The sequence below is a fragment of the Megascapheus bottae genome, chromosome 7 (assembly GCF_031878675.1).
Source record: "Megascapheus bottae isolate mThoBot1 chromosome 7, mThoBot2.hap1, whole genome shotgun sequence".
Taxonomy (NCBI): domain Eukaryota; kingdom Metazoa; phylum Chordata; class Mammalia; order Rodentia; family Geomyidae; genus Megascapheus; species Megascapheus bottae.
In genome coordinates, this window is record NC_143515.1 from 32,617,688 (window position 1) to 32,626,745 (window position 9,058).

Below are 9,058 nucleotides of genomic sequence, written 5' to 3' on the forward strand. Positions count from 1 at the left end.
AGTCTCACTGCTGAATTGGTTTAGCCTTTGTCCTACTGCTTTCCCTTCTCCTCCCCAAATCAAATGAACGTATATAAAGACAAAGGGTACATACATTTAAAAAATAGTGACAAAAGAGAATATACCAAGGAGAAAAAAGAAAGAAAAAAAAGAAAGAATTGCAAACAGTACAATAAAAAAATCTCTTGATTCCATTTCTTAGAGTTCATTTTGATCATAGAAAACGTTCTATGATCATACGTACATAGCTATTGAGCCCTTGTGATCCTCTCCTAAGAACAGCTTCTGGTCCATTATATGATGAGTTGTCTCTGTCCCAGTGTAGCCAGGTGGCCTGTGGGCTCCATCCCTGGTGTTTACGTTCCTCCTAGAGGTACTTGGATAGCTCCAGGGCTCAGATATGACCACCACTGCAGCCACTGCTGTTGTGACTGCTGGCACAATCACTGTATGTGGATACCGAATTCTGTCTTCTTATGCAAGCAGTTTATAATTTTCTTCTTTGGTATAAATCTCTGTATAAACAATAGCTACGGTGGAGTGACTGTCTAGATGTGAAAAGCTTGATGGGACCCACAAGTTCTGCTTCCTCAGGGGCCTTAGTTGGGTCAGTTATCCATCTGCCATCCCATTAGGTATGATCCAACGAAAGCTGTGCTGTATTGATGAAATCTACTCTCTTAGAGTTACAATACCTGGTCATGTGAGACATTCCACCAATGCTAGTTAAAAGGATGGGGGATACCTGAGTAATGGTACTTATTTATTTGTTCATTTATTAGCCAGTCCTGTAGACTGAGCTCAGGGCCTTAGCACTGTCTTTGGGTTTTCTCAAGGCTGAAGCTCTAGCACTTGAGCCACAGCACCACTTCTCCCCTTTTCTATGTATATGGTACCAAGGAATCAAACCCGGGTCTTTGTGCTTGCTAGGGAAGCACTCTACTGCTAGGGCAAACTCCAGACCTGGTCCATGAGCATTTTTGGTCATGATCAGACTTCTACTGAAACTGCAACTCTCATTTGGGATTAACTAGAGATAAGAGCCCAAGGGGCTTTCATGCCCAAGCTGATTTCCAACCCCAATACTCAGATCTCAGCTTCCTGACTTGCAAGAGTTAGAAGCAGAAATCTTTTCATTTGGTTGGTGGGAAAGATTTGTTAATAATTTAATGTGAAGTATAAATGTGCTCAATTGTAAGTTGCAAACCTATATGATATTAGGGATTTCTTTTCACTTTCATGTTTATTGAAATTTTATAATCAGGGAAGTTTTTCATAATTGTCAATGTTTGTTGTAACATTGCCGCCTTGAAATGTCAAAGGTACTGATCATTTTTTGTGCCTTTATGTATTCATTTGTTCATTTCTTTTCATCTCTCTTCTTTTTTTTTTTTCTTTGCCAGTCCTCGACTTGAGCTCAGGGCCTGAGCAGTGTCCTTGGACCTTCTCATGGAGAGAGCTCTACCACTTGAGACTCAGCACCACTTCCAGCTTTTTTCATGTAATGGGCACCGAAGAATCGAACCAGGGACTTTGTGCATGCAAGGCAAACACTCTACCACGAGGCCAAACTCCCGGCCCTATTTTCATCTCTTTTTTTTGAAATTTAAAATTTTTTACTGTTATGGCGATTTACAGAGGGGTTACAGTCAGATAAATCAGTTAATGAGTACATTGCCTTTTAAACAGGATCATCGGCTCCCTCATTATCTCCCAGTTTTTCCCCTTTCCTCTTCCCTGCCCCTGCCAGATTATAGAGTTCATTTCCAACAGTCGCTAGTGAGTTTCACTGCTGAATTGGTTTAGCCTTTGTCCTACTGCTTTCCCTTCTCCTCCCCAAATCAAATGAACGTATATATAATACAAAGGACACATACATTTAAAAAATAGTGACAAAAGAGAATATACCAAGGAGAAAAAAGAAAGAAAAAAAAGAAAGGATTGCAAACACTACAATAGAAAAATCTCTTTATTCCATTTCTTAGAGTTCATTTTGATCCTAGAGAATGTTATATGATCATAGGTACATAGCTATTGAGCCCTTGTGATCCTCTCCTAAGAACAGCTTCTGGTCCATTATATGATGAGTTGTCTCTGTCCCAGTGTAGCCAGGTGGCCTGTGGGCTCCATCCCTGGTGTTTATGTTCCTCCTAGAGGTCCTTCGATAGCTCCAGGGCTCAGACACAACCACCACTGCAGCCACTGCTGTTGTGACTGCTGGCACAATCACTGTACGTGGGTACTGAATTCTGTCTTCTTATGCAAGCAGTTTATAATTTTCTTCTTTGGTATAAATCCCTGTATAAACAATAGCTACGTTGGAGTGACTGTCTAGATGTGAAAATCTTGATGGGACCCTCAAGTTCTGCTTCCTCAGGGGACTTAGTTGGGTCAGTTATCCATCTGCCATCTTCTCCAAAATTCAACGTTTTAAAATCAGTTTATTCAATTGTAACGTCTTTGTGAAAATGACTAGTAGGAAAAATGATACACATTCAGGTGTGTAAAAGTAGGGAGGTACTGGTGAACCATTCTAATAATCCTCAGGAAGCTGAGACCCGAGGATAGTGGTAGAAGTAGATATGGATCAAGTGACTGTGCATTGGCCTCAAGTATGAGTAAAAAACAATGCAATATAGACTACATTTGGTTTCATTCTGAAAATGTACTATTGTGCCTCTGACTAGTGTACGTCTAAATGGTGTGATGAATTATATTTCAGGAAAGTTTTTTGTTTTATTGTGTGGGTCCTGTGGTTTGAACTCAGGGTCTGAGCACTCCCTCTGAGCTTTTTTGGCTTAAAGCCAGGTCTCAACCATATCAGCCAGAGCTCTTCTTTTGGCTTTTTGATGGTAAATTAGAAATAAGTGTCACACAAAATTATGTCACAGGAATGATCATTCCTACATAGGCTGTCTTTGAAGAGCAATCCTCAGTCCGCAGCCTCTGCGCTAGCTAGGAATACAGGCACGAGCCAATGGCTCAAGAAATGGTTTTCAGCACAATTTAGTAAGCTTCCTACAATGATCCTCCACCCTGTGTCCTTCTACTCGGTTCTCCTTTCCTGTCCTCTCAGTCGCCATCGCCCACTCCCCATCCAGCTGTGCCTCTTGTGGCCTCTGAAGTGGAACACAGGGCCCTGCAGCTTGACTGCAGTGACTCATTGCTGTGCCTGTGCAAATGCCTGTCTCCCTGGGGTTCTCCCGGAATAGACACTAGGAGCAGATTTTGCTTGTGCTGGTCCTTTGCGGCGAGTGGTGTGGGAACCAGCAAGGCAAGAAGGAGCAGTACAGGACACATTTAGTGTTTTGTCTACTTCACATATTTGATCTTGTCCACCCATTAACTCCAGATCCTCAGTTGGGAAATTTAGGTTGGAAATCTAGGTGCACTTGCATTCTCTGAGGAATTCAGACACTCAGGCCTCCATTGGAGGCCTCGACCTTTGAATTTAATGTGATCCCAGCCCACAGCTGAACCTCACAAATCAAGTGGACCAGTGATACTAGCCCTGTGTGTTTAGTGATTAATTGAAGTATTATAGCACATCTTGCTGCCCTGAATAATTAAATGGGTACTGAATAAATAAATAAATGATCCTAAATGATGAGGCCATTCTCAGGGTGGACTTTATGCTACTTTGCTTCACTGGCTAGGGCCCAGGATAGCCTTTGTCCCCAGGATAACCATGAGCTCTTGGCTCTAATGTGGTAGATTTCTCTCATATCATGCATTTGCCTTTTCTTCTTCTCATCTTGGATAACTGCATCGTGTGTGTGTGTGTGTGTGTGTGTGTGTGTGTGTGTGTGTGTGTGTGTGCCAATACTGGGGGTAGAATTGAGGGCCTGTATGTTTCACCTATCTTTTTCACTCAGTGCTACTGTAAACTTCCCTTTCCACTCTATGCTGCTCAAATTACAATGAGCTTATGACTTATTTGTCTGCCATTGCTGCCTTAGAGTCTCAGTATTCATCTCTCAGTCTCTTGATTGGCTAGGATTACAAGGAAGAGCCATGACCACCTGGCTTCAAAGTGTGTGGGTCCCCTGCTTCACCTGCCCCCTAAAGCTCAACATTTTTCACAGTACCCTAGAGCCTTTTACTGTACTTTTTCTTGCCACTCCTAGAGCTTGATCTCAGCACCTGAACACTGCCCTTGGGCTTCTTTTGCTCAAGGCTAGCATTCTAACAGTTGAGCCACTGGGTGATTTCCGGCTTTTTCAGTGTATGTGGTAACAAGGAATTGAACTCAGGGCTTCATGCATGCTAGGCAAGCACTCTACCACTTGCTCATGCTCCAGGCGCTGTTTTCTCCCATTTTTGAAAAGTATTTTCTAAGTAGTATTTAGAACCCAACCTTAGAAATTAAGTCTAATAAAACGGCTCCATGATTCTTCTAAAAGACAAAATGACCTTTCCTTTTTTCTTCCTACTCTTGGACTCTGTTGGTTATGATGTCTTTAATCCTCCCATGCACAATTTAAGTGCAACTTTTCTCCACCCTCAATCCAATTTCTTCTTTCAAGTTTAACTTTTGAGTCCAAACTCTATCCAAAATGAAGCCCAACTTTGCAATATCATAAAACTCAAATGGGTTCTTTATTAGTCATATATTAAATTTCATTACATTTAATCGTCCAGGTTTATTAAGTTTTGGGTATATTTTAGTAATATTATTCTACCAACATCTATGCATTTATATCCATATACTATATGCCTATATAAATGTTCATATTTATCTTTGTACATATATATACATATATATTTTTATATATATATGGGAAAACATGTGGTACTCAAGGTGGTACCCAGAATCGCAGCAACTCTTACACGGTGTAGCCATAGTAGAGAGACACTTCCATATGTCTTTGCCTCTGAACAAAAAACTGCAGTTTCCCCAAAGCAGTGTATTGGGCAGCATTCTCACACTCTTGCTGGGCCCGCCTTTTCATGGCTTCACGCTCTGGCCTTTGCTCCTTGGTGATGGGATTTGATACTACAGGGCCAGGAATATCGGGTTTCCTCCATGGAATTGGTTGGCGGCTGAAATCTTGGAGTAGGTACTGGTTATGAGGCTTAGGCGGTGAACGGAACTCGTTCCCAGCAGTGGAAACAGGCTTGTGCTGGACAGAAGCGCTGGATGAGGTTGAGTGGGGTTCAGGCCTAGCAACAGCAGACTGAGATACACTAGGCTGGGGAGCATTGGCCGATCCCTGTGTGTATGTATTGGTTACACTTGGCTGAGATGCTTTGGTGGAACCTCTGAGACTCGTGTTGGCAGAAGCTGGTTGAGACAGAGTGACTGCGGTAGGTTGAGCCGTGGTAGGATGAGGCCGTGCAGGGTATGGTACAGTGGGCCTCCTGGAGGCCAGAGACTGTGGCCTGTGAGGAACAGGTCGAGCCTGAGGCTTCTCTGGGGTTAGAAAAGGCAAAGGAACCAACTTGACCTTGCCAGGGGGAGGCAGCTCATCCTGGGATGGGGATGGACACTGCCTTTCACTCCGTTCCCTTTTCTTGACTTGAATGTTTCTAGGGCCTTTACCCTCATGTGGAATATCCAGCCATGATTTCATGGCAGAGTCTCGTGTGCCGCTTGCAGTTTTCTTCTCATTCTTCTTTCCTAGGGCATAAAAAAACTGCACTGACTCCCACATCTGCACGCCTAGGTTGGTTCAAGGTCTTTTGAAGGTCTCTTGGCTAAGCTCAGGGTGGCTTCTCTTGTGCTTCATCCTGGGCATGCTTGCCTTCTCTTCTGTTTGCAGTTTGTTCCCTGCCTGCTTGGTTTCTTCACATTTCTTGGGATTGCTTCCCCTGATCCTTTTAGGCTCATTCTGCCCATGGCTCTTTGTTTTGCTCACCCTGCTGGATGCAGGCTTTGGGGTCTGAGCTGTGTTCAGGGAAGCCTTGTCACTGGCTGGGGTGCTACACTCAGTTTCCTCTTCCTTCAGCAGGCCCTGTGGCTGCAGCTGCTGGCCTTTGGTCTCGGGAGTTCCATCCACACTTTCCAAGGCGTCGTGCTTGTTCTTGGACACTTGATCACTGGAATACTTGGTGACCACAGAGTTTTCCTGCAGCAGAATCTCATTGATGGTGTCTGTATCTTTGATGTGGGTTATAGTAGAAATATTGGATTGCTGAAAATCTGTGAAGGAGGTGAAAATCTGGTTAAAATGAATGTCTTGACCAGCACAGTGATATCTGTTAGCTACCCACTGTCACATTCCATTCCATTTGTCTCAAGACTCAGAGTATCCAAATTGGCCTTGTTCCATGTAGACTTCTCTCTTGGCCCTAAGGTTAATGTCGACCTGCAGCTGCTAAATGTCAGGTGGAGCATCCTGACTTTCTATTAGTTTCTCAAAGGCAAACAGAGGCTTTCAAACCTTGCTTTCAATTTCATCCTAACGCGTATTCTCTGTGTCTGGATTTGCTGGAGGCAAGACCAAGGTACTAGGAATGTTTACTACTGGATTGATATTGGAATGTCTCCAAAGTCAGGTGACATATGTTTCTCTCAAGGACTTCAACATTTATGCTTGTAGGACTTGGGTTGTCTGCAGTTTGTGACTGGCAAAATTTATGATTCTAGAAAGTTGTGATTCTAGAAAAGTGTATGCATTGCCAGGGAAGTTTCTACTGATGTAAAGAAATCACAGCAGAAATCAGTCCCTGGTAAGTAAGATGCTCCGTTTATGCACCAATGATTTAAGGGCATTGTCATCACTGAGCAAGGTGTTTCTAGCAGCTAGTTTTAAGCACCATGGACAGGATCGTGAGTTGGAAGATCGTGATAGCTACTCTATGTAAAACTTGTGCTAATTCATTTTCATTATTTCTTTTCCCTTTTCCTCTATAGAATTGTTGTCAGTGAAATAAAAATGAAAGAAGTTTTAAAAGTAGGAAATGATTTGGACATCATGTATGGGTCAGAAGTAAAGTAGTTCCTTACTGTGTTCTTGACTCTGGGTTCAAACAACAAAAAACCCAGCTTTATAAAGTGTCATCTATTTATATAGTTGTCGATTATTGCCAGTGTCCTGTAAGTAAAATAGGTGTTGATTCTCACCCTGATCTGAGAGAACGGCAAGTGAGGGGCAGTCAAGGAGGGGAGGACAGGTTTAGCATGTTTTGAGTGCATTTCTGAGAGTTGAGTGTGTGTGCATGTGCATGTGTGTGTGAGGGAGAGAGGGGGAGAATAGAGAGCTAGAGAATGTGATCATGCACTGGATGCTTCTGGGACTTGAACTCAGCCTTTTTTCTTTTGCTGCTTGACTTTTTCTTAGGCCTGATGTATTCTCGCTTTTTTTAGGCATCTATTGTCTGCATTTGGGAACTGACAATGAGATGTTGAAAACACTTTGCAGGCTGACTTTGAAATTTGTTCCTCAGCTCTCAGGCTCCTGATTAGCTAGGCCACAGGCATGATTCAGTGGTGCTCAGCTCCAGGGTGGAATTCCTGCCCATGAAATATGCAAAATATATATTCTCACCTGCTTCCTTTGGGCAGGTTCTCTGCACACAGTAAAGCAAGTTTATCTGCTATTATCAAAACTAATGTTTGACATATTTGCCAATGAAAGCAAAGAACTCGAACAAGAAGGGGATTAATTAGGGAGAATGGATTGTGAGGACAATGTAGACCATGGCCTCACTGAGTGTGCTTTGGGTGGCATCGAAGAGCAGCACAGCCATATTTCCTCACTTATGTATTTACTTAATTATCCAGGGCAATTAGTGGCAGCACTGAGGTTTCAAGCAGTCAGTGCTTCACCACTGGAGCCATACCCTTGGCCCTCTGCCTCATGGCAGAAATTGGAGGTCTCCTTGTGAGTGTGGTGGGTGAGACTGAGGATTTAGACTATATTTGTGGAGTAGTGGAGACTCTATGCAGATGCAGGTCAGCCCCTCCTTTTTGTGCTGCTAATCCTGTTCCTTTCTGTTGTCTGTGCTTACCTTGAACATTGGTTTCTGGGTGGTGTTGAGCAGACACAGAGTAGTAGATTCCAGAAGTGGAGACTGGTGGTGGGACATTTGCGGGCTGAACCTCTTGGAGCATCATCACGATTTCTGGCTGAGGAGCAAAGACCCTGCTCCCTGTATAGGACACAGAGCCATATGATTGCAGGCAGGGACCAGGTTCTCCAGATAACAGAGGGCCCACTGTGCTTTGGTTATAGTAGTAAATTTGGTTGTTTCGTTGGCAGGGAAGTAACAAACTACTACTCTCTTGTTGTGGAATGTGAGATAACGTCCCCTGAACCAGGCTGGCAGACAGCGATGGATACAGAGGGACCATGGCATTTGCATCCGCATATCGAGATGTCATAGTCATTGAAGGGACTGCTGTGCCCTGGTCAATGAGAGTCACTGTGAAGTCTCCCAGTGCAGAGGACGTTTATTGTGTCCTGTGTACTCCCATTCAAAAGCACTGGCACAGGAGGAGGCTGCAGTGGAGATGTGGTTCTGGCCAGTAACCCCTGACAGCATGGGTGTGCTGGAATGTTGGCAAAGACCCGTGAGTGGCTGCAAAGGGGTGCCAGAGGTCGATGGCAGTGGCCATGCTGAAGTGAAGGCTGGGGTGGAGACTGTGGAGATGTTGCAGCTGTTGCCTGTTAGAGAAGTGGCATCGTTCTCCACAGGAAGAGGAAGCTGTAGTGAGTTTGCAGCTCCAAGTAAAGATGGATGCTGGAAATTGTCTGCAAGAAGCAAGGGGTGGTTAAAAAATGGATAAGGTTGCCCAACTCTCACTGTTTTGGAGGAACAGCATATTGGAAGCTGGCTGTGACTGACTGGGAATGCTCTCATTCCAATAGCCACCCACATTCTTCTGATGAACTTTGCAAAGAGGTTCAACAGGAGACACCAAGTGGTTCCTGTGCTGTTTCCTAGGCAGAAGCAGGCTTCTCCTTCTTGTCCTGACTTTCGCTGAGTCACTCCTAACTGTGTCCTAGCATGTGAGCCTTTTGAATCTCAGGTATCCTCAGTGTACTTGTTAGATCACCCATTCAAGAGCAGGAAACCTAGGGGCAGAGGCCAGCCTGATTGGCTCAAATACTTC